Source organism: Anolis sagrei, chromosome 3, assembly GCF_037176765.1.
Source record: "Anolis sagrei isolate rAnoSag1 chromosome 3, rAnoSag1.mat, whole genome shotgun sequence".
Classification (NCBI taxonomy): domain Eukaryota; kingdom Metazoa; phylum Chordata; class Lepidosauria; order Squamata; family Dactyloidae; genus Anolis; species Anolis sagrei.
In genome coordinates, this window is record NC_090023.1 from 198,103,285 (window position 1) to 198,128,847 (window position 25,563).

The following is a 25,563-nucleotide window of genomic DNA, read 5'->3' on the forward strand; positions in this document are numbered from 1 at the left end:
CCACTTAGAACTGGCCATGTTCTCTGCAGCAGCAGAGAACTAGTCCTTAGTCTATTCTATGTGATGGCTTTTTAAGAATTTGTATAGTATGGTTGGGTGTTTGTAAGTATTATGGATGGGTGTGCTGTAGGTTATATTTCAGAGGAAGGACTAAGCCAGTGGTTCCCAACCTGTAGTCCGTGGATCACCAGTGGTCCGCAAGAACTAAAATATAGTCCACAGCCTCACTATTACTACACCATTGCAACAAGAGCAACTGGTCTCTCAAAACTCTCTTATGGTGCTCAGGCTTATTAAATATGATTTTCTGTGAGCAGAGGATGACTACTGGGCAGCATATGTTCTGTATGAGAAACTAGAGTTGATGTGGTCTATCCAATGCAATTTTCTAAATAAGCAAACCAAATAACCAAAACAAATCTAAAGTTGACCAAAAACTGATTCATAATGTTTTTGGTACTAATTTTGAGGAGTGGTTCACGGTCAAAGTGGCCCCTGGTCAAGTGGTCTTTGGTCAAAAAAATGTTGGGAACCACTGGACTAAGCAAAACTTTCTCTGTGTATTCCTCGCCCAAGAAAGCCCCATGGAATTTATGGGGTTGCCATGAGTTAACATTAGACTTTGAACCAGATATAAATGCATCATGTTATTTCCACAGTCTTTCCTTCTCTAGCCTTAACTAATTAATACTGGAACAACACTACATAGATAAATGTCAGATTCCATTTTACATGACTTTGAATGGATATGTCAATTAGAGTACTGTTCTCTTAGTACCTAGGCCAAACACTTATGTTCTCTAACAGCTGAGATGCTATATTGCTTTTTGAACACTTTTCAATTCTGATCAGCATGGTTCCCAATATAGAGAACTGGTGCTGAATAGATTCTTGAATGACAAGCAACTACATATGTTCCACTATTACTAGAAGATGTGTTATACAAGATAAAAACAACTAACCTATATGATTCCACTCGAGTTAAAAGCTTGAATGTTTCACTGATCTTTACTTTGATCATTGATACTGTAAGTAGTAAAAAGTCATGCATAATGGAACAGCTGCTATCGCTGCAGTGAAGGTGGAAGTGTAAGCTTTATTTTATCAAACCAAAACACAGAGCTCTGAAGTAACCCCTACAGGCATTCTACTCTGCTGATTCCCACCAAATGTGAGGCCCAGTGCTGGTAACAAAACCAGTTTTTCATTCCTGAGTCCAGTAAGCAATATTATTTAAAAGTTCTTATATGGGTCAAGGGTTATGCCTGGAGATACTCTGTCCTATTCATACAATGAAACCCCCTTTGGTTAGGAAGACTTGCTCCTTGCAGTTTTCTCATTTGGTTAAAGTTTGGTGGCACAGAATTTAAATTTGTGGCTAGCATTTCTTAGGTAACCAGATAGCCTAGCCTGATTCAATATAATCTTTTTCATCTGTCAGGATTGCTTTGATTGTATATTCCTGCATGGCAGGGAGTTGGACTACATGACCTTATGGCCTCTTCCAACTCTATAGGTCTATGCTTTGCTTCTGCCATTTTTAGCTTTATAGAATCACAGAATCATAAGAGTTGGAAGAGACCGCATGGGTCTTCTAGTCCAACCCTCTGCTATGCAGGAAAATCACATTCAAAGTACCCCTGACAGATGGTACAACGATCCAACCGCTGTACCACCAAATTATAAAGATCACACCGCTTCTCCTTCAAAATTATAATGATCACACAGCAGCCTACCAAATTATAACAATGACGCCACTACAGATTAGCTCACCAAAAATATAGAGGGAGAATAGTTGTTGAACCAACTGTATATTTACAAGCTAGGAACTGGGAACCACTGGAACTGTGAGACTTAAAAGAATTCTTTAAATGGTTTCCGCTGCCACCATATTACTAAAGAACAGGCTGAGGTTCTATTGAGAGGTTGCTCAGTGATACACTCTATGTCACTATAGGTTTCTATGAGGCTGGTAAAAAGCTGACTTGAATAACCCTTTTACCACAAAGGTATTCACACTGAGGCTGGTATAAGTTGGTAAAAATAACAAGAACTTTTATTTGAACAGACTTGGATATTTCAGGTACAAATGCTTGATGGTTTCAGTAAAAATCTGACATACAAAGCATGTGGTTACGTTTGAGAATAGATCAATGAAATATGGGTGATACATTTTATTTCCCCCAAAATAGACTCAATGCTATATACAGTAATGAAGATGACGTCTACAAAGAGAAATCTGATGATTACGGATATGTTAACAAAAAGTTGCAAGGACTTTAGGTAGGAGATATAGTAGTTAATTACCATGAATTTCAAGCAGAGAAAATGGATTCTGCTAATACATCATTTTGCTATTGGCAACTAATTCTTCTGGCCTTGGTACTTTGGCTGTGGTACAGTGGGGTTCATTTTTGTGCTCCTCAAAACAGCCAGTTTGACTCTCTTTACTCCTATTAATAATAATTCCATAAAGAACTGAGCAGGTGCCATGATCTTATTTAAAATTTGAGGTTTTGGCAGCCTGGGGACCACTTATGCATTGATGGTGGTACCTAAACCTGGGTGAGACACATTTGATGAACATTCATATTTAATCCATAATGGAGAGTATTAGTCATTATGCAATCACACTATACAAATACATGGTAAGATATACTATAAGTAGCTGGAAATAAAAGTTGTTCATAGTTGGACAATGATATTGGATTGTGTGGTTTTAAAATGGGTTTTAAATGTTTGATATGCTTTTAGAAGTTGGTTTTAGAGTATAGGTTTATTTTGTTGGATGTATGTTTGTATGCAGGCCCGTAGCCAGGATTTCGTTTCGGGGGGGGGGGGGGGGGGGGCTAAAAATTTTTTCAGGGGTGGGTTCGGGGGGGGGGGCTGAGTTTCGGGGGGGGGGCTGAGTCTGAGTGAAAGAGGGTCTAGCCTAGCAAACCTTTTGTATCATTACCCCAATACCCCCATGCATATGGGATATATTGAGTATGGTGATCAGATCATGATATGAATAAACATAACAGTTTAAATAATGCACCAGTAAGGCCTTTTCGCGAACCACCATGAGAATTTCGGGGGGGGGGGCTGAAGCCCCCCGAGCCCCCCCCCCCCGGCTACATGCCTGTTTGTATGGCATTGAATTATTGCCTATATATATCTGTAAGCCTTAGAAATTCTTAAAACTGCCAAAGTTTCTGCCATGACTCAGATTCAAACCAAGGTTGCTGGAGCCAGAGTGCAGAGTATTAATAATTTACCTCACTTGCCTAGTTTCCAACAGAACTCACAACCTATGAGGATGCCTGCTATAGATGCCGGCGAAATGTCAGGAGAGAATGCTTCTAGAACATGGTCATATAGCCTGAAAAACCTACAACAAACCAGTGATTATGGCCATGAAAGCCTTCGACAGTACATTACCACAATGCTGCTTTGCAGGAAGAGCCATTCATCTAGGTGAATGTCAGGTCCTTCCTATTAGGATGGACCAAATTACAAGCTCATGGGGATTTGGTCAGAGCATGTGTGGAGTAGATAAAAAAAGAAGAGCCATGGGCTTTAAACAGCTGAACCAAAATCAAGAGAGGCAACCAATATGCTTCCATGGAGAGAGCTTTCATTGGCAGGATACACCTCTCAAAAACGAGATCCAATATGTTGTCTATTGGCATAGTTTAGTTAGGGAAGGAAGGTCGGAGTTACTTCTCATTCTGATAAAAAGAGCTCTTTAAAGGTACAGGTAGAATTCTGGTCTGGTTCAGGAATTGAACCAGTTCATGGGAAAGTTGTTTGGTGGGTGGGTGGCATGGGTTTAAGTCCCTAACATCCTCCAGTTAACATCTTCCAGCCAGTGTGGCTATTGACCACAATGGCTGGAGAATTTGGGGAGTTGTGGTCCCAAAATAAACAGAAACAAATAAGCAAAACAGAGCCAATAGCTTCCTTAGCAAAACTCATGTCGCCAGACTAGTAAGCCAGAAAGGGAGCTATTCCTGACTGAAACATTCAGGAATAATTCACTTGCTGAAAATGCCTTGCTGCTAAGCCTCTCTGGCAAAAGGGGAGTCCAGTTGCTAAAATATAAACTTGGTTGCATCTTCTGCCAATGAGTGGCTCAGATTCTTACTGTTGCTAAACTAGCCAAAGCAATTGTCAAATAAACAACAAATCCTAGGTTTGACACAGAGTGGTGCCTTGGGAGCTAATGTCTTTGGCTGAAAATGTTTTTTTGTGGGCTCAAAAGGGCTCACTGGGGATCTTCTTCAACTCCCCAAGGTGGAAAATGAAAGGTCTGAGTACATGCCGTGACTCGGATTTGAACCGAGGTTGCTGCGGCCACAACGCAGAGTACTAACCACTATACGATCACGGCTGGGCTCATGCTGCCACTTTCTCAGTCACTCTTTCTTCTGAGGCAAGACATGTCTTCTGCAGTAATGTGAGCCAAATATAAACATTTTGGGATGTAGCCAGAGTCTGTGGAAAGTAAGGAAGTGGAAAAGCAACTAAGGAAAGCACCATAGCTTAGCTGGTCAAAGCATCTGTCTTGTAAGCAGGAGATCCTAGGTTTGATTCCCAGTGGTGCCTCTGTCTGAAATAAGTGATTCCCTTTTTATGCTGCATGTGGCCAAAAGTTTTCCCTAAGAGTATTTTTAATGAAAGGAAAACCCATTTCCTCACACAATCAAAGCCAAAAAGCATAGCAATCTTAGCATGGACAGAGCTTGTGCGGGGTGATCGTACGACCTCATTATATGGGGCTAAAATTGGCGGCAAATGCCGAAATAGTCCCAGTCACTCATGGAGTTCATTGGCTCCCATCAGATGACATTGCGCTGGCTCCATGAGTGAAGGAGGGTGGAACCGGTGTGCTGCTTCCACCGCACCAACATGGGAGGCTTCCTGTGTTGCCATTGACGTTCATGGGGGAAGCTGTGTGATCCAGGTGTGCACCATGCTTCTCCCCGTGGGATCAGCTGCTAGAGGAGCCTGGTGATGCAGTGATCGGGGTGGCCGGTTCTCCACACTCTGTGGTGAAGCGGGGTGATGTGGGACACTTTTGGCAGCCATGTGATGAGGTAGTTATAATTATGTTCCAGCTTGCCAGTATCATTCTTAATATGTGGAGCCCAGAACTTGACACAGTATTCCAGGTGAAATGTAACTAGAGCAAAATAGTACCACTCGTACTATTACTTACATAAATTGGAATACTATACTCCTGTTCATGGAGCCCAGAACTGGATTGGCATTTTTCACTGTTCCATTACACTGTTGATTCAAGTTTAGTTTGTGATTTGCAAAGGCTCCTAGATCCTTTGCACATGTAGAGGAATAATTTTGCACTAAAATTAAGAAATGGTACTTAAAACAGCAGTAGTGCTGTAAAGTGGGGTTATGGAGTGGTGCAGGACCATGAATTGACAAATTGGGCTAATGATGGAGAGGTAAGATATTGTGTGTGCTCAACACAGTATGTCTCTGCTATCAACAATGTGACTGTAGTGGAATAGCAAATTTATGTGATTAAGTCCTAACTCTTCACCTACTTTGAGTGTTTGATTTTCTGATTTTCATTTGATTCCACTTTGGAGGTTATTCATTTGTATTCCTCTTAGAAAGTTCCTTCTTTTCATTTTCTTACACATTTCTATTTCAACTATCGGGCTCATTTGAAAATTCTTTGTACAACTACCTTGATTTCTTTAGACATCTCCAGCTGTTCCTTATTATTGCCATTGTTTGAGACCGTGCCTTCAGTTTCTCACCTTTAAAGAACCCCTATGTTCTTTAAAGGCTCCCTTCCCCTTGGGAATTTTAGACCATGGGATTTCACCCAATATTTTCTTAAGCTTACTAAAATCAGCTTTTTAAAGTCCAGAGTGAATGTCTAACTATGTTTGGCTTCCCCTTTTCTCTATATGACATATTCCGAGAAGGCATGGTCACTCCCGCCTCAGGATTCCACTATTTCCACCATATTGACAGCCCATTTCTGTTAGTTAGGAGATGAGCAAGAAGGAATGGCTGCTTCCTTCATCTTTTGTACAATAAAAATGTTTGCAAGGCAAGTGAGGAATCTTTAGAAACTTATACTGTTGACAGAAAGGGTGCCTGTTGGTAACTTGTAGATTTAACCTTATTTTCTGTCTAGACATATATCATGGGGCACCATGGCTAAGCTGGCTAAAGCATCTGTTTCGTAAACAGGAGATCCTGGGTTCGACTCCCAGTGGTGCCTTGGCTACTCATTTTTTTTGTCCCTGGCAGTATGGCTTCAGGTGTGTTTCACTAACAGATTTTTGGCTGTTCCTGTGATAGTAAAATACATCCATAAAAATAAAAGTCCTGTCATATCAAGAAACACAAGAAAGAACACAATTTGCTTTGTGTTCATAGACAATCTGACATGTCGATCTCCTCTGAATTCAGGAAGGTGAACTCAGTCCATTCAGGCAAGATCAGTGGTTCTCAACCTGTGGGTCTCCAGATGTTTTGGCCTAGAGTTCCCAGAAATCCCAGCCAGTTTACCAACTATTAGGATTACTGGGAGTTGAAGGCCAAAACATCTGGGGATCCATAGGTTGAGAACCACTGGGCAAGATGATCAGCTCATTAAAACCTGAATAGAGCCTATGAGGAGGAAAGAGAGCAGTTGACAAGGCTACCAGAGTTAAGCTTGACAACACACTTGCCTTCGATCCCAAGGCAATTGATTTCACTCTCAGTGATGCCTGGCTTTTCATTTAGACATGAGAGGAGAACATTGCCTTTTTCTTGCCAAAAAAAGGGAGACATTCCTGCATCTAGTGAAAATAAATAAATAAAACTGCAGCCCATTTGTTGTGGCAAACCTATGTTGATCCAGTCACAGTGCCAATTAGTCCAAAATGGTTTGGGAATTTGACAACACGTGGAGAAAATAGGGAAGCTTCTTTTGGTGCAGAGAGGGGAGGAAAGGGCATGACTTAGGTGGCCAATATGTTTTTTTCAGGGGGCTTCTGGAAAATAGTGAGATCTCTCCTGACATAAATCGATATATAAGGTAGATCCTGTTATTTTACTCAAAGTAGGGTTTTTGAGTTTTTGAACCCGGGACCTCTCATATCTTAAGCAAGAATTCCCCAGTGAGAAATCTGTGCCATCCTCACAACACAATCCATTTTATTCCTGGAAGTACAGGTTTAGAGAGGATAGGTTTATCACAGAAAGGATTGTGTCATTACTCAGATTTGAGACCATGACACAGAGCACTAACCAACCGCCACTATATGATCAATTGTGTCAGGATCTGCAAATCTTTCAGTGGCTGTTTTTTTTTTTACAAGCACACTACCTGGAAGATGGAGAAAAAGATTGGCATTTCCCCCAAATCCTTTGGGAGCAGGGATGTGGATGAGCAGTTGATTAGGAAAGTATTACTTTGTGTATCAAAATGCCTGCTTTGGAACTAGAAGACCCTGAGCAGTGCTGCTAATCCAACTTGTTTCTGTGGTTTTTAAAAATTCTTTTCCATAGTGCCACTCTCTTCCTATGTAGAGATGGGTGTGGAGCATTCCCTTTCTTCTGTCAAGCATGGCCAAGGGTTTGCAATGGAAAATAAGAGTCTCTTCCCCTGGCAACTGAAACCGAAAGGTACAGCTGGCTTTCCTGGCAGGTATGAAATGTGAATAGGCAGACAGTTACACCCTAAACAGAAATCATACCTCTAGATCAAAAAATAGGACAACAAAATATTCTATGCTTACAGTAGTTGTGCCTCATATCTATGTTCAAAGGGATTTGCCCCCAGGCACCTCTGGAATCAAACAAGACAGACTTTCAGCAGGATGAGGTTATGGTTAAAATGCCAAGAGCCATTTCATATTACACAGAGCACAATGATTCCACTTTAATTCTCAAAGCTGCATCCTATGACATTCTGGGATTTCTCAATCTGTAAGGCACTAGAGCTCCCCACAAGATTCCATAGGATATTGCCATGGCAATAAAAATGGAATCATAGCATGTTGTAACTTGTAGTGTGAAAGGATCCCAAGAGGTTCTAGGCTCAGTCATACTCCAAGATCTAACCACTTTGACCCTGGCAGTATGCATGCAGTTCTGGCAGCTTAATCAATACAGATTCAATCAATGAAGCCATGACCCTGAATTTGCAAGAGCTGAACTGGGTTGTTGATGAAAGGGTGACTTGGGTAGCCATAAATTGTAATTGACTTGATGGCCGTTAACAACAATGTTAGAAAACGACTACTGCCTCTCACCAAGAAACTCAATTACATCACACACATGGTGTTAGGATGACAAAAGGCCACAACTTGTTTACTGCTTACAGAAGAGAATCAGGGTTGGCCCCCATGTATGGGTCCCCGATCTGGGATCGGGCAGCTTGCTGCTGACTGATACCACTTGATGATGCCAGGGGTTCTGCTGTTATTGACTGGCACAATAGCAGGACACTGTTACCATTGCACCCTTGGTAAACCACCGGATGCTTCCCCTCTCCAATGGGGGAGGGGATAAGCAAGCCAGATCTAGGGCCTATGCTGCCTGCCACAAAAAAAGGAAGGCACGTTGCATGGCATGGCCTTGAACAGTCTTAAGAAGGCTACCTGAAGCACAGAGGGCAGCCACCCCAGCCAATCCGGGGGGGGGGGGGGGGATGAACAGAGGCCACCTCGAATTGGCCAGCGGCCCATCCGGCGGGAACTTTCTCACCACCAACAGGGCTTCTGGGAGGGAGAAACCCCCCGCCGGTGAAATGGCAGGTGGGAGGGCACCTGCTACCGCAGTGTCTCCACTGGGTATGTCAGCCAGAGCATATCTAGCTAATAACAGGTAAAATTGCTCTCAATCCTTCAGTGTTCCCATCACCTACTTTCCCCTTCCACACAGCCATATAACCCAGAATATCAAGGCAGATAATCCACAATAGCTTCTTTGAACTTTATTATCTGGGTCCACACCACCATATACTCCAGTTCATTGTGGATTTTACACAGCTGTGTGGAAGGAGCCTTAGTGAAATTGGTATATTCTGCTCCTAACAGTAATGTGATATTGTGGTGAGATTCTCTTCTTCTCCCCACTATTCCCCCTCCTACTTGCTATTCCCCAAATGATTGGTTTGCTTTTAGATTATATGTATCTCTGTCATTGTTTGCTTTTATGTTGAAATTGTAATTGTGCAATTGCACAAAAATTAAAAAAAATGTTAATGAAAGAAAGGAACAACAGCTGGGTAGGAAGGCAGGGTTACAAAAATACGGTTGCAGGTCCACAGACTGGTTAATCAGCACAACTGTGCTACTTAAAAGAGGTGTGATATTAAAGGTGCTTGATGCAGTATCAACAATAATATGAATATAATATAACAGCAGGTTCATATAACAAAGTCCTCGCTGTTGAGCCTTCCTGACTGAAGTCAGCATGAAATACTAATGCACCACATTGCTCCTGTCTTTTGGCAGTGATCAGGCAAGGTATACACTGTGAGGCACCATGGCTAAGCTGGCTAAAGCGCCTGTCTAGTAAACAGGAGATCCTGGGTTCAACTCCCAGTGGTGCCTTGACAACTCATCTATTTTTGGCCCCTTCAGTATGGAAGCTACTGAACAGGCTATGCAGAGAGCATGTTGTGATACATTAAAACAGGAAAAGAAAATAATGTTTCTTTTGTGTGTGCATGTTTCTATCCTTCAATATTTGAACGGAGTCCCCTTCCACACAGCTGTATAAAATCCACATTGAATTGGATTATATGGCAGTGTGGACTCAGATAACGCAGTTCAAAGCAGATATTGTGGATTATCTGCCTTGATATCCTGGGTTATATGGCTGTGTGGGAGGGCCCTAAGATTGTTGGGATGACAATGCAAAATGCTGAACATTCATCACTATAACGGGGTATATGTATCTTTGCCTCTGCCAGTCTGGGGATTATGGGAAGTATTCTCTGTCATCACAACTCAGCAAACAAAAGAGTTTTCTAGGCTGCTTTAGATAAGGAATAATAAAACCACACATTAAACTTCTACTAGTACCCAATGAAATAAAAGGCATGAAGGCCAGCTTTGAACCTGGGACCTTTTACAACCTAAACAAGAATTATACCTCTACACCAGCAAACAAGGCAAGAAGAACATCTGCATGTAAGCCAGTTGTGCCACAAAAGATATAAAGAATGCATGTAAGCCAGTTATGCCACTAAAGATGTAAAGAATGGTCTTGATTTCTTTTATTCTCAATGAGAAAGTGTGTCTCATTGTAAAATAAGATTTTTTTTTGTATTTCATGATTTTTTGTGTGAAAAATTAACAGATTTGGAAGGATGAAGGTTTGCACATTCTAGCCTCTTGGTTCCATTGTGTTTTTCCCCCCCTATCTGAACTGAGATTATTTCCTCACTAAAGAGCCAGACTTTTGCAAGTCCCTGAGACATCCAAAGAAAGAGATAAAGCAGTTATATAGAGTTATACAGTGTAACATCAAGAATGGTTCCTATGAGTAAATGAAGAATACACAGGCAGACAAGGCATAGACTGTGAAGCACAATGGCTAAGATGGCTAAAGCACCTGTCTAGTAAACAGGAGATCGTGGGTTCAACTCCAAGTGGTGCCTTCAGAAGGAAATGTTTTGGCTCCATGGAAATAGCTCGGTATTGTTCCCAGAGATTTTTGTGACTCTCCCTCATAGAGGAAAAATAAATAGAAAAGTGAGCAGCTTGTGCCGTGACTCGGATTCGAACCGAGGTTGCTGCAGCCCCAAGGCAGAGTATTAACCACTATACGACCACGGCTAGGGTGGACCAGCATTTGCAGGAGGCCCTTAGCCTTCCAAGGGCAATGCAGGTCTCTTCAAGATAAGCCTTATCTTGGAACTCAACCAAAACAACTAGGGCAGAGAGAAGAGAGAAAATAGAGGGAAGCCAAGCTATACTGAGGCCAAACTAACCTCTTTGCTGGAATTGTGAAATGGTAACTAGCGCAATGTTGGCTGAAAACTGGATAAGATCACCTGGACACAGCCTAGTGCCAGTTTGAAAGCCTGCTCTAGGAAGCCAAAGAAACAAACAAAGAAACAATGAATTGTCTTTGCTACCCTTACATATAAAAATGGCTATCCAATGGAGGTGTTTTGACTGGGCAAAAGAATCGTATCCCATGGCTTCTGAGAATGCAGACCACTTGGCAGTCCCATGTGAACAATTTGTACAATGCTTAAGAGATAACATTGGATCAGGATGCTATTATTCATACAGGTCTAGTAGACATAACATTGACCTGTTTGTCTACTGAGCAGGGATACTATTCATTTTCTACAGCCCACTGATCTGGATTGGATGAAGCTACTACATTGATCTATCTTTTTCCTTTCTGACACGTCCAACATTTTGAGATTTGCCCTTCTCTTTACCCTACCACCCTTCTACATAAGTCTGATGAGACTCAATAGAGGGCCTTTTCATCTTTTAGTTACTCTACTCCTATACTCTATATATCCCTTTCCAAGGAGGTTAGACTGCCCCTCTCCTGGCCTTCTTCCAGCAGAAAATGAACTTTTTATTTCCACAAGCAAAGGCCTTTTCATTTCCAGGATGTGACTTTTGGGAAACGTCTGGTTCTAAAGGGCTTTTAACAGTCCACAGTACTGCTTTTTAAAGCTGTGTCTTTAATTTTTCTACTATTATGTTAAATTCTTTTTAATATTATTGCAGTTTAATTGCACCTCTGAATTTCTTGCAAAGCAAAATTAGGTCTCTTCCAAATGCCAGAGAAATCAAAATCTAAAGATAACTTTTCTTCTCTAGATAGATTGCCCAGACAGGCAATTTCTTTCTTTCTTTGTGCCCCCTCTATTCCTTAATGCTGAGCAATATGTTGCACTTACTGCTAAATGCAGTACTTCCGAATGTATTCTAGCATATGGGATGCTGTGGTGAAGGTGGCTAAAGCGCCTTTACAGTAACGAGAAGATGCTAAATTCAAGTCCCAATGGTGACTTGTTAAATCGCCCCCTTTTCTCCATGAGCATGAGTACAGCCTAGCAGGATTCTTTTTGCCATTCCTTTAACCAGAAAGGAAAATCCACAAAGGTTCAAAGCATGTGCCAGAGTTGTTGTTGTTGTTACATAATATAATTCAGTGCTTCCTTTTTAAGGTAAAGGTAAAGGTTTTCCCCTGACATTATGTCCAGTCGTGTCCGACTATGGGGGATTGGTGCTCATCTCTATTTCTAAGCCAAAGATCCGGCGTTGTCCATAGACACCTCTAAGGTTGTGTGGCATGACTGTATGGAGCACCGTTACCTTCCTGCCGGAGTGGTATCTATTGACCTACTCACATTTGCATGTTTTCAAACTTCTAAGTTGGCAGAAGCTGGGGCTAACAGTGGGAGCTCACGCCACTCCCCAGATTCGAACCTGAGACCTTTCGATCAGCAAGTTCAGCAGCTCAGCAGTTTAACCCTGCGCCACTGGGGGCTCCACGCTTCCTTTGTATCTGGTGGGATTTGGTTTCAGGACCCTTAGTGGATACCAAAATCTACGACTACACCATGCTGACTCTCAAATACAAAGATAGTTTACATTTAATTAATTTGGTTGCTGGAAGAGACAGAAAGTGGCATGATCTTGTTCTTCCCTATACACACAGGCAAAAGAAATGTGATGGAGTTTCTCCTCGCTTGTGAGTTCTTTGTCATTATAACTTATGCCTTGGGTTTCATCAATAAAATGTGGAGGATTTGTGATTCCACTGTTAATTCCTTGGTTCTGTCCTATGGAATCCTGGGATTTGCAGTGTAGGCAAAAGGACTTTACTAAGATGATGTGTTTCTGTTTTTTTTTAAAATAATTTTTATTAGCAACTTTTCTTTAAATACAACATGTATAAAAATGGGGGGTGTTGTGTTTCTGGGATGTATAAAAGGGGTAAGGTGAGGGGAAGAGGGAAGGGGACATGTGGGTCAGGGGAGGGAAAGGTTTGAAGGGGGGGGGGTGTTTCTGAAAGTACTTTTATTATCTGACCATCATTCAGAAGCATCCAGCTGTATACACATAGTTTTAGATATTGTGTAGCACATGCAGATGTTTGAGTGGGAGGTACCATAATACACATTTTAGTAGGTCTAGTGCAGATCTCCTTCACAAATTTAGCTGTAGATTGAGCTGACTTTATATAGTGCTCTCAGACACAAGATCTCCATTCTGTTTAATTTCGACTGAATTATTAGTTGTTTATCAGTAGCCCACATGTTAAGGAGGAAAGCACAGGATTTTAGATATTTGCTGTTTCCACACTGTATTGTAATGCTTCAATTGCCATTTCAGAAGTTGGTAAAGTTTTTGAGAGCCATCTTTCTTTATGGCTTTTTTGTTTTACATTTGGAGGGCTTAAAGGTTTTGCTAAAATTAAAATTGGCTGCATAATATCATAAAATCAGCTGGAATTATTTAAAATTACTTCTTCATAGCATGCAATTAGTTTCCCCAATTGATGTTTAACATACAAAATCTTTCATTCAAACCTAATTATTAATTCATTGCTTAGTGTATCAATGGACTTTAAATATTAGCCAAATTGACTTTAGCTAATAGAACATTTATTATTGATATTGAATGAAATGGAACTCTAGGGGTGCATCTAGATCAGGGGTGAGGATGGTCAGACTAAATGATTGCTGGCCCTTGGCCTCCCACCCAAATACTTACCAAGTACTGACTCAGATCTGATACTTTTAACAATCCTTGCAAAAAACCAAAAAACCAAAAACAAAACCCAGAATATTATATGCCCTCCTCAGCCCCCCCCCCCCTTTTTGTGCTCTTTTTAGGGCTACATTGGCAAAAGTGTTGCATTGCTTTATATGATCCCTGGTTGTAATTTGTCTGGATCCCTTTTGTCTGGTTTGTTGTGGTTGCAGGGCTGATATGGTGATGCAGGTGGACTGTTGAATTGTCAAGAGGTGGGAGGCAGGTCACTATTTTTGACCAGGCCTTTTCCTTCTTGATCCTTTTCTTTTCTTGACCCAGTGGGTTCCAATGACTATGGTTCTGCCCTTGGCAATTTTGGCATGAATTTCCCATTACGGCATTATGACACACAAAATCATTTGGTCTGGCGTGACATGGGGATTTTGGGAAAAGGATGACCTCTGAGATCATAACCTTTTGGAAAACCAGAATCTCCAAAGCCTTTTGGAAGTGTGATCTTTTGGAGATTAATTGACCATTTGGAATGATCATAACCCTTTTGTAAAGGATGATATTCCTGAGAAGAGCCAAAAAACTCATTTGAGTGAAACTTCTCTTCAGTGGTAAATAACCACATGTACTTATACAAGGCAATTAGGTTTCTCAGTTGTTAGACTGATATACCTTGTTATCACTTTCCATTGTTAGGAATAAAAATTATGCCAAGGCACTAAATATATAACAGATGTTCAGAAGTGTTATTTCAGGTACCTTCACTCCCCTTAAACATCTTGGATTAAATCATGCTCTCACCACTCTTTGGCAGAATTTTTTTAAAAAAAAATAAAAAATGTTTTTATAGTATACACAAGAAACATAGCAGATAATTAAAAAAGAAAAAAGAAATACAAAAGAGCAAGGAAGTTTTATGAAATAGTATACAGTCAGCGCTCATTAAATGTAAAAAAAAAAAAATCAAATTTGACTGTACAGTTATTATACCTTTACATTTCCTATCCCTCTAACCCCACACCCTTAAACCCAACCCCATGACTTCCGACAGCCCTCAATATGGATCACATAACTAACTAGCAACTACCCATATTTCTTTTTTTTTTTTTTACTAAATCCCCTTTATGGCAATCTTCAAATCTACCTTTGTCTTCTTTTCCAAATATCCAAGTCCTAGCCCCCCCCCTTTTTTTGGTGAATTCTTTATTATTTCCTGCTCTGCTGCTCTTTGTCAGCTTGGCCATTTGGATATAATCTACTAATTTATCTATCCAGTCTTTAATAGTTAACTCCCCGCCACCCCAACCATCCATGTTTTGACTATTATTAGTCTCACCGCAACAAAACAATATTGACCAATTTCTTCATCTCCTGCACTAACACACCTTCTAAATAGTCCTAATAAGCACATTTCCAGTTTTTTCTTAACCTTTTTTGTTAATCATATTGTTTATTTCTTTCACTACTGTTTTCCAGAATTCTTAACTTATATTACAGGTCTGCCATACGTGGCAGAGAAATCTAAAGGCCTGATAAAACTACAATTCTCATGATTCAATAGCATTGATCCATGGTAGTTCTAGTGGTCTTAAACTACATTAATTCTATAATGCAACACACCCTATGAAGTTGGGTATAAAGCTGGCTGGTCCATTGACTAGGAGTGCACTTAGCTCTTATCCTTGTGGAAAACACAGTTTTTAATAGTTTACAACGAATTATTATGTTATTTTTTTAAAAAAATCTGAGGAGCATTAGGAGGATGGAAGGGGACACAAATAAAGTTGGAGTCTGCACTTTATCCATGGCCAGCAGGTTGCCTTCCCTGTTGGAGTATGTTGTAGCTTTCTTCTTCTAAGCTCGCTAATGTTCTTTCCTTTGTGTGTGTATCAGAGAGAGATTAATGCAGCAGTAAATAGGAAGAGGCAGCACAAATATCTTAGAAGGCAGCCATTCCCTGGTTTTGGCTTTCTCATCAATACTTTTTAATCTCTTTGGCTGAGTGGGATAGCTCTTCAGATGCCCCCAAGTCACCACAACCGCACATGAAAGGTGTAATCTTTTGAGCCGGCATCTCTGTAAATGATTTCTTTATTGGGTTTTCAAAGCGTAATTGTTACAGAGCAGAACCTTTGTCAAATGGATGTGACATACGTGAAAAAAAACCCTTCTGTTCCAGAGTGAAAAGGATCATTAGTTGCGTAAAGTTGTTGCACAAACGCACCTGCATGGCAGTTACGCTTTTCAAATCCAAAGTCTTTCCCTTGATAGATACCTCAACTGTTATAGTATAACTCCAAAGGATTTCAAGGTTTTTTCTCCACCTAAGTGATGTCTTACATTTCAAGAACTCAGGTAATTTTCTGAAAGAAAGAATAGGCTACGTGTTCTACAGACATGAGAAAGTAGACTGCAGGGATAATTAAAAGTATCCAATATAGTTGATTTGCTATATATAAATGGTCCAAGTAAATGACAAAAGAATCCAAGCACACATGTTTTTAATGTTTTTATATAGAATAAATGTATACCTAGTTATTTTAGTAACTAGTTATTTTATTCAGGGCTATGCTGGAAGCAGTACTTTTTCATGTGAGATTGATGGCAGACCTCTGCACTCAGTAAGGACAGGATTTCTCTGGCTATGGCAAAAGTCTCTTCTTTGACCGGAGCTATTAATCCTGTTCTAGCAATTTTGGAAGAGGCATCTATTGCTATCATCGCTGAGCATTGTATGTGTCTACCTCTAAAGAAAGTTAAGCGGGCTTCCTCTCTACTTTCAAAGTTGAGAGTTTTAAATTGAGCTGGGCTCAGGGGATCTTTTGCAATATCCAAACTTTAAATATTTCAGCTAAGAATTCAGATTTTTTTCGTGTCAAGAGCACAAAACTGCAAGTTGCTTCTGGTGTGAGAGAATTGGTTGTCTGTAAGGATGTTGCCAAGGGAATGATGCCCGGATGTTTTGATGTTTTACTATCCTTGTGGGAGGCTTCTCTCATGTCCCTGCATGGGGAGCTGGAGCTGACAGAGGGAACGTATCCTACTTTCCCTGGATTTGAACCTCTGACCTGTCAGTCTTCAGTCTTGCCGGCACAAGGGTTTAACTCATTGTGCCACCGGAGGCTCCTATCTGCTTTCAGAGAGAAAGCAGAAAAAGAGATGAAACAGACATGATGTTCCTTCCCTTGGACTGTTCGGAAAATAAGAGGGACCAATAGTTATGAAATGCAGATTATTGATAGAATGACGAAGGTTGCATCCACATTACAGAATTATAGCAGCTTGACGCTATATTAACTGCTAATGCTATGGAATTATGAAATGTGTAGTTTTGTGAGATATCTGTCAGAGTTCTTGTGACACCCTAAAAAAAGATAAATCCCAAGTTTCCATTTGATGGACCTTTGGAAGTTAAAGTGGTGTCAAACAGTTATAATTCTGCAGTGTAGATGGGAGGTAAGTTGCCAACTTTAGTGCGACGCAGGGGAGTTATATACATACTTTACCAAGGTCATCCACTAAATCAAGTAAGTGGAATCATTCGTAATATCAGTCAAGACAGCCTTAGTTTTGAATCAGACAGAATGGGTAGCAATACATAACAACAGTAGCATCTCAAATGAAGTCTTTCCTTTTTTTTTCTTCCTTCCTTCCTAAACCATATCTAGGTTGTCAAGAAGCCAAGCTCATAAAATATGAGTGGCTTATAGCACATTGGGGGCTGTTTCCCCAAAGGAAAGAACATTACTTTTTACAACAATAAAAGATAACAAAATATAACAGATTTATATCCAGTGTTAGAGATGTGAGGGCCTGTCAGGGTGGACTAAGAGGAGATAAGGGAGAGGAGAAAAAATAGTTTTTTAAAACCCCATTCTTTCCCAAGGACAAATGTTTGCTTTTTCTAGACCAGTATATTATAAACTGGATTCGGTATAAAACAATATTTATATAAAAGTAAAACTGAAATAAAAAAACTAATAGTGAATATTGGAGATCAAAGGTGAGGAAAGCACAGTCTTTGGGTCATGCATGGCTCCCAAGAGGAGTCGTAATTTTTTGAAATTATGTAATTCCTTCACAATGTCTCCATGTCCTTTATGTCTGTCACGTCAATTTCTGTTATCTTGTTGTATTGGGCAGACGGCCATCCAGTAGCTTTAAGGAAGAGAAGGGGAAAAGAGAGTCCTTGGAATCTCTGGCAACTTTATTCTGATGACCTTTGATATAGCTTGGTGAATATCTCACAAAAAAGAGTAAATGCAGTAAGATCCCATATCTGTGGGGATATGACTCTGGTTTGACCATGGTTACTTGAAATCATGGATACAACATGGATAAACCCCATTAAATTGACTGACTTCAAGTCCCAGAATACCCTAGAGTTGCATTGGAGGACCTAGGTATCATCTCTAGGAATTTTTTTGGTCCTCCAAAAATGTAATTCTATGGTAACCTCTGGGGGAGACATACCATAAGATCACTTAGAGAATATAGCAAATGTTTAGAGAGAGAATGTTCTAGGTAAAATTGTAGATATGGGTTCTGTAGTTATTGGGGTCTGACTGTAACCTTAATGCTTGCAAAGCAATGTGCTGTAGAATCAAGCAATCTCAGCTCATTATTATGTGGGCAGGGAGGATAGTTTCATGGTTTGCTACCAAATTTCAGCAACAGGATGGCAATGGTTCCCCAGTTCACAAAAGTTGTTGAGTCTTGTTTTAGCGAGTAAAATCTTTGATATAGATAAGCAAGCATAATATTAAAATATAACACCCCCCTTTTCAACAGTGCATACATGCAAGCAAGCAATGTGTATCTTTCTCTTTATACTGAAAATTTCCTCCTAGGGTTTAAGATCACTGACAAAGTATACAACTTACACTTCTAAACTCCTTGGCACACAGAAAAAGACAATGACAATAATACCCTTAAGGAAATTAATTTGACTGGTTTAAATGCAACAGCGATACCAGCTTAAGCTCTACATCTAGAAAAATAGACAGAAGGGCAGTTAAAAACATTTTTCATGACTTGGCTTCGGACTCCTATAATTGTTACAGGGAATGGGAAAAAAATTCACAGAGCGGTTAAGTTATCACCACAGGATACAGAAACCAATTACTTACACAGTATGTTTTAAAAATAAATACTGTTGTGCTTTTAGCAGGCATACTCAAGCCAAAGATGAAAAGTCAGTACATGTTTTATATTATGTAGAAAAAAGTTTGCTTTCACAATAGCTAGCCATTTTTTAGTGTTCTTATGTGACAATTTGTTAGCATAAGCAACAAGGTACGTGTGAGCATTAACATCCTGTGAGAGGATCTAGACAGACCCTTTATTGCTGAAATTTCCGCAACATTCTGGACAATCCTGAATTAATTCGCCACAAATCAGGAAAACACTGGTTTGTGGTGAATTAATTTGATAGTGGGTTTATTCCATGACATCCAAGAAGGAGCGGGATAAACCTATTACTTCAGGTGCCTGTACTGCAGTCCAGACACTATTCCCACAGTTTTCTGGGCTAAATTAATCCAGAAAACTGTGGGAATCCCAACCCCCTTCCCCAAAGTCCTACAAAAACCCCTTTAAAAAATATCGGCCTCCATAAGAGAGCTGCGGCAGCTCTCCTGGTGTGTAGAAATGATGTGCCAGGAGAAGGGAGGGAGGAGGGAAATAGCTCCTTCTCCCCTTCTCATCGCACATAATTTCTATGTGCCTGGAGAGCTGCCACAGCTCTCCAGTGGAGGCTGGTAATTTTATTTTTCAAAGGGTGGTTTAGGAGGGTAGAGTTTCCAGGTGTTCTTCTGTCCGAGAAGAACATCTGGACACTCACTCCAGAAAGCGCTCACTTTCTGGGGTTAGTGTGGACAGAGCCCCAGGAACATCTGCGTTTTAAAAATGTGGATGCTCCTGTGATAAAGTTCTGTCTGGAAGGGCCCTCAGATGAGGATATTTTGTTTGAGGACCATATATCTGGGCTGTATTGACTATTCTGAGGATACTTAACTGCTGCAACTACATTAATGATCTCATCAGATGGGGGATGAATCAGTGGTATGCTCCACTTCAACACCTCTTTATAAGCATAGAGCCTGCTGGCTCCCATTACATGACACACAAATACTTCTGGTTGGGCTCTGTGCTTAAAAAAGCAGTAAAGTGATGCATGCCACTGCAACAGCAACACGGGAAGCTTCCTATGTTGCCTTGGAAGCTAGATGGTCAACACTTCCCCCCATGGTAAACCGGGTGATGCAGGGTGTGGGATGATGGGTTCCCCATGCCCCCTGACACTAGTCACAAGATTCACCATGGTGTGTGGCAATTCCAGCAGCCAGGAAGAGATTCTAAGACTTCTATAATCGTAGAGGCTATATCTGCTGTTTCACTAAGCCCCCTTCTACACAGCTGTATAAAACCCACATTGAACTGGATGATAAGGAAGTGTGGACTCAGATAATCCAATTCAAAGTAGATATTGTGGATTATCTGTTTCTATCTTCTGGGTTATATGGCTGTGTGGAAGGACCTTCTTTTGCACCTGGGGAAAAGCATTTCTCTAGCACAATTCTACGATATACTGGGACAAAAAGTCAGATAACTTAATGGTGCTTGGTCATAGGCATGGTTTCAAGCTATTTCATGTTCAGTCAAGAATGTATCCCCCACAGATATGGGAGTCTTATTGTATTTAAAATCATAATGGTCTACTAAAAATCTCTTTCTAGGCTTCAGTATTTATCATTGCTTATTTATTTTATTTATTGAATGTGTATCCCACATTCCTCCCAAGATGGGAATACAGGCAAATGACAATAATTTAAAAAGATTAGTCTAACACATTCACTTACAAAGGTTCAAAAAGAATTAAATAACACCAAACATAATTAAAACAGTTAAAACATAAGTAAAATACAATTTTAATAGAATACTAATAAAAACAAAGGACACTACTTTATACACAAACTACAGCTCCATAATTAAAAATCAAAAGCCTGTCTGAATAAAATATGTTTTCAGTTACAGGGAGAAAAACAGTAGCGAGGGGGCCAACTTGACTTTCCATGGAAGGATTCCGCAGCCTATGAGCAGTCATGGAAAAGATTCTTTCTCAAGTCCTCACTAACCATATTTGCAAAGGTGGTGGAATAGAGAGAAAGCCTTGTGGGCCTTGAGCCTACTGTTTATGGTAAGGTGCTTCTGGATGTAGAGACCAAAATGTCCAGCCTCAGAGGGGGAGCATTAAACCATAAAGTACATTACAGTTTCCAGCCTTCCCAATAAGTAGCTCAATATTTTCCTGAACTTGCTATGGAAACAGAAAACTCTAGAAATCCTATTGGAATGAACAACTTCTGCTAGAAGTTACCATGACATTGCCAGAGGACTTAGACAATTCATAAAGAAGTCTCATCTCTAGAAATTTGCTAACTTCTACTGGGTGGGTCTATCCAACCTCTGGCAGAAGCATGCCATAAAATTCCCTGCAGGACATAGATAATTCCTAGAGAAGACATATTTTTGGATGTGGGTAGATGAAACTGTGGGTACCCATTGCGCAGTTATAGGGGCTGTACTGTGCTTCAACATCCTGAAAATTACAAATGTAAAATTTTTAGTTGCAAGTGTAAATAAATAAACAAATAAGTCTAAATAAAAATAAGGCATCTTTTCTGACCTGAAATTCATATGCTTTTTTTTTTGACAATAACACAATGTTTCCCAATATGCCAAGTGTCTCCTATATATAACTTTTCAGCAGAGAGTAAAACCACACTCTTTATGTGGCTTTCACCAAGAAGTCAAAACTTTTTTTTGTTTTTGTAATGTAGTATTCTCAGAAACTCCGCCCTGTTCCACACAGCTGTATAAAATCCATATTGAACTGGATTATATGGCAGTGTGGACTCAGATAATCCAATTCAAAGCAGATATTGTGGATTATGTGCTTTGATATTCTGGGTTATATCAAAGGCCCTCAAGCTAACAACATCTGGAGTGCCACATGATTTCGCTTCAGACATAATTCACCTCTTTATATCAGTTGTTCAAGAATGTAAACCAAAGGGTGCAGTTGTGTTCCTGTTCTGCTGTCTGCCCACAGTGTAAACACAGTGCTGGGATAGCTAAGCTGTTGGTTTGATCCAGCATGGCTCTTCTGACATTCTTGTGAGCCGGGAAAACTCCCAAACCACAAAACTGTTTGCCAGAATCTAATGAACTTCCCCAAAAGGAACTGAGAGATGGAGATGGCACAATTGTATGCCACATTGTTTCCTGTATATAGTTATTACCATCTCTACCATAAATCTCCAAACAGCATGGTGAAAGCATCTTCTTAACCTCAACCAGGCACAAAGTAGATAATCACATCTTTCCTAAATTTAGCTGGTTCTTTCAGAAGGCCAGTTACAGGGAAGCTATGCTACTATTTCTATCTACTAGTATAATTCACTAAAGCTAACTGTTCAGCTCTCCAGCATTTTAGAGATGCTTCAGTTGTTATATAGCCTCATACCCATTTATTGCTAGGAGCCAACCCCTTCGAATTCAATGGGACTTGCTTCTGAACAGACATGAGTCTGAACTGTTAGCTCTACGAGTTATCTACTTAACTGTCTTAGAAGTTAATTGTCATTTGCTCCTTTAAAAATGAAGTAGGGAATTCTGTACTAATTCAAGGAAACTTAACTAGAAGAACAATAAAATATCAATTTCAAAAGTAAAGGAAAAGCAATACATACTTGGAGGTTCCATCGTCATTGATAGCAAATCCTCTGCTATTCACTTTTTGAGTTGTTTCTCTCTCCTCCCTTGTTCTTGGTTTCCTTCAGTTCCTGCAAATTGAAGCTCCATCTACACTGCCATATAAAATCCAGATTATCATATTTGAATTGGATTATGTGGCAGTGTAGACTCTTTCTACACTGCCATATATCCCAGGATCTGATCCCAGATTATATGCTTTAAACTGGATTGTATGAGTCTTCACTTTCAGATTATCTGAGACGAGTAGACAACCTGGAATCAGATCCTGGATATAGGAGCAGTGTGGAAGGGGCCATAGGCTCATATTCAAAGCAAATAATCTGAATTGTTTACTGTAATCTGGGTTATATGGCAGTGTTGATCCTGCCTGAGGTCACAATATGGATGTAGTTTGCATTCATTGAACTCAGCAGGCTAGAGAGGAGCAGTTCGAACTTTGCACTTTCCAAACTCATTGCAAAAAGTTTAATGTTTCCTTGTCGTCGTCGTCCCCCCTCCCCCCAGTATTGTGTGTTCTTCCTCATTAACTATCTTTGCCTTTTTGCTGTTTAGCTACATTGTTTAGAATGCACTGTGATGTAGTTCATTCATACATATCTCAGATTTCATTAGTGAGTTGGAGGATATGTAATGGCTATTTTCCCTTTGAACATGTATTCTGCAAATATTATCTTGTTAAATTCTTAGGCAGTCCCTATAGTCTTCTTTTTAAGAGCAGTGTTTGATTGGTAGCAATTAACTGGTGGTAGTATTACCTTTGGGATAGCTAAATGTCGCAGGGATAGTATAGTTTTGGGTACTGTTGAAGGATTTGAATTCATTGTCTAGTGAGTGCTTTTGAACTGTGCTGTGCAGGTGGCATTGCCCAGTTGCCCCCCCCCCCCCCAAAGAGTAATCTAAACACATTTACTTACCACGGTTAGAGATGAAAAAAAAATCGTTGCTGTTGAAAACCACAGAGTAGCTGAACCTGCCAGGAGTTCTAGTTATTTTGGAAAAGGGTAAACTCAAGATGATTTATTACCCTTAACCACATTGCTACTTATTCCGAAAAACAAAGGAGATAACACATCTGCACATATACACTGACAGTGGAGGTATCATGCTGACAATGCTTTGGATTCTAAAATAATTCAAGATAAGGGAATTTATATAAAACAAGTTTCCTGTGCCACCTACTCCACCCACCTGTGATCCCCTGGAAGAAAAAAAAGTCATGTATTTATGTACAAAGATTACTGGCCATTTATTTTGTGGAAACTCTTTGGGTTAAAGTAAACGAAAGTATAAAGGGCTTTGGGTATTTACTTTATTGTAATCAGCATCAGACTGATCTTTTCCTCCCTGACCATATTTTATTTTTTGAAAAACTGTGGCACACTTAAGCATCACACATTCTTATGCCAGTTGTGCTGGCTGTGGTTATGAGTGATCAAAGCAGTCAGATGAGATTATTTATATCAATGGTTCTCAACCTTTTTTTGACCAGGGACCATGTTGACCAGGGGCCACTCTCCACCATTAGTACTAAAAGGGTTATGAATCAGTTTTGGTCAACTTTAGATTCCATTTGGTTATTTGGGGTGCTGATTCAGAAAATTGCCTTGGATAGACCACATCAGCTCTAGTTTCTGATACAGAACATAGGCCAATTCCAGTAGTTGCCATCTGCTCCCCCACAGAAATATTTTCATTCTTGCAAGCCACTTGTGGTCCACAGACCACAGGTTGGGAACCACTGGTTTCTAACAGGAAGATTTAGCTCAAGCATAGGATTCTCAGGACCCATTGACTAATCCAGCTCTCTTTGGGTCTCAAAGTAGTTCTCTAGGGCAGGACTTCTTACACTTTTTCCACTCATGACCTCTTCTCACCCGAGACATTTTTGTGACCCCTTTCTAATTCAGAAATATTTTACGTGACCCTGGCTATATAGGTATGTACTTTTTTAAATTTCATGTCAAATGCTGCCTTGAGTCCCTTATGGGGTTGAGAAACATCGGGTATAAATAAGGTAAACAAATAAATAAAAACATTGCATAAGTAAGTATAAAATTGATAAAATAAAGGAAGCACATACAGCTAAATAATTTTAGACCAAAAACAGGCAACAGCGACCACAATGTCTGTAACTTTAAATAATTCTTCCTTTGTGCTGTATATGAGCCAGGGCATTGTGGACATATGTGGAGTTGTTTGTTTTGCTCCAAATTGGCATAAGGTGGAGGGTGCTTTTAGGTAGTGCCATTTTGCTCGGCTGACTTTTGGTCTTCCCACTCCACTTCTGAGTCTGTTCAGGGACTTTCAAGTTGTAAAACTGGTATAAAAATTAGTATAAAAATCAAACATTTACTGATAATTAAACAGCATTTGCAAGGCTTGCTAAACCAGCTGATTTTCTTTTTTATTAAGAACAACCAAAGCATTTTCTGCAGAGTCCACTGTAAACATTACATGTTGTTGCTAACAGATGCATGTAAATTTCTAAAACAGGTGATGTTCAGAAACCTTTTACTATTACCAAATTTTTCGTTACCCCAACATTGAATTAAGGGGGCCCCATTTGTGGTTGGGACCCATGGTTTAAGAAGCAGTGTTCTGGGGTTCCTCCATGTTTATGTTTGGTCATCTCCCAGGTTTTGTGCACTTTCCCTCATTCTAGAAGTTTTTCAAATATTCTCAGTAACTGGCAGTTAAAAAGTAGACTGGGGTGTTGGGTGGTTTCCTGGCTGTATGCCCATGTTCTAACAGCATTTTCTCCTGATGTTTCACCTGCATGTGTGGCAAGCATCTTCAGAAGATTCTCTGAAGATGCCAGCCACAGATGCAGTTGAAATGTCAGGAGAATATGATACTAGAACATTGGTTCTCAACTTGGGGGGGGGGGGTCCCCAGATGTTTTGGCATTTAACTCCTCAAAATCCTAACAGTTGGTAAACTGGCTGGGATTTCTGGGAGTTATAGGCCAAAATGGCTTTGACACTTCTTTGCTGGTATGTGTGGTAACTCAGGGGCAGCTCAGAGCAGACTACTGAGGACTGGACACAGATTGTCTTGCTTGGTGTAGATGCAGCTG

The 25,563-nt window shown here is 40.2% G+C and overlaps 4 non-coding genes across 4 annotated transcripts; 3 read left to right on the forward strand and 1 right to left on the reverse strand.

Annotated features, from left to right (window-relative positions):
* Positions 1-4,303: 4,303 nt before the first annotated feature.
* TRNAH-GUG (transfer RNA histidin (anticodon GUG)) lies at positions 4,304-4,375 on the reverse strand. The gene has a single exon. It is a non-coding gene; the product is annotated as a tRNA-His (tRNA).
* A 141-nt stretch (positions 4,376-4,516) lies between these two features.
* On the forward strand, positions 4,517-4,590 carry TRNAT-UGU (transfer RNA threonine (anticodon UGU)). Its single transcript has one exon. It is a non-coding gene; the product is annotated as a tRNA-Thr (tRNA).
* A 1,580-nt stretch (positions 4,591-6,170) lies between these two features.
* TRNAT-CGU (transfer RNA threonine (anticodon CGU)) lies at positions 6,171-6,244 on the forward strand. Its single transcript has one exon. It is a non-coding gene; the product is annotated as a tRNA-Thr (tRNA).
* Positions 6,245-9,498: 3,254 nt separating this feature from the next.
* Positions 9,499-9,572, forward strand: TRNAT-AGU (transfer RNA threonine (anticodon AGU)). Its single transcript has one exon. It is a non-coding gene; the product is annotated as a tRNA-Thr (tRNA).
* The last annotated feature ends 15,991 nt before the right edge of the window (positions 9,573-25,563 follow it).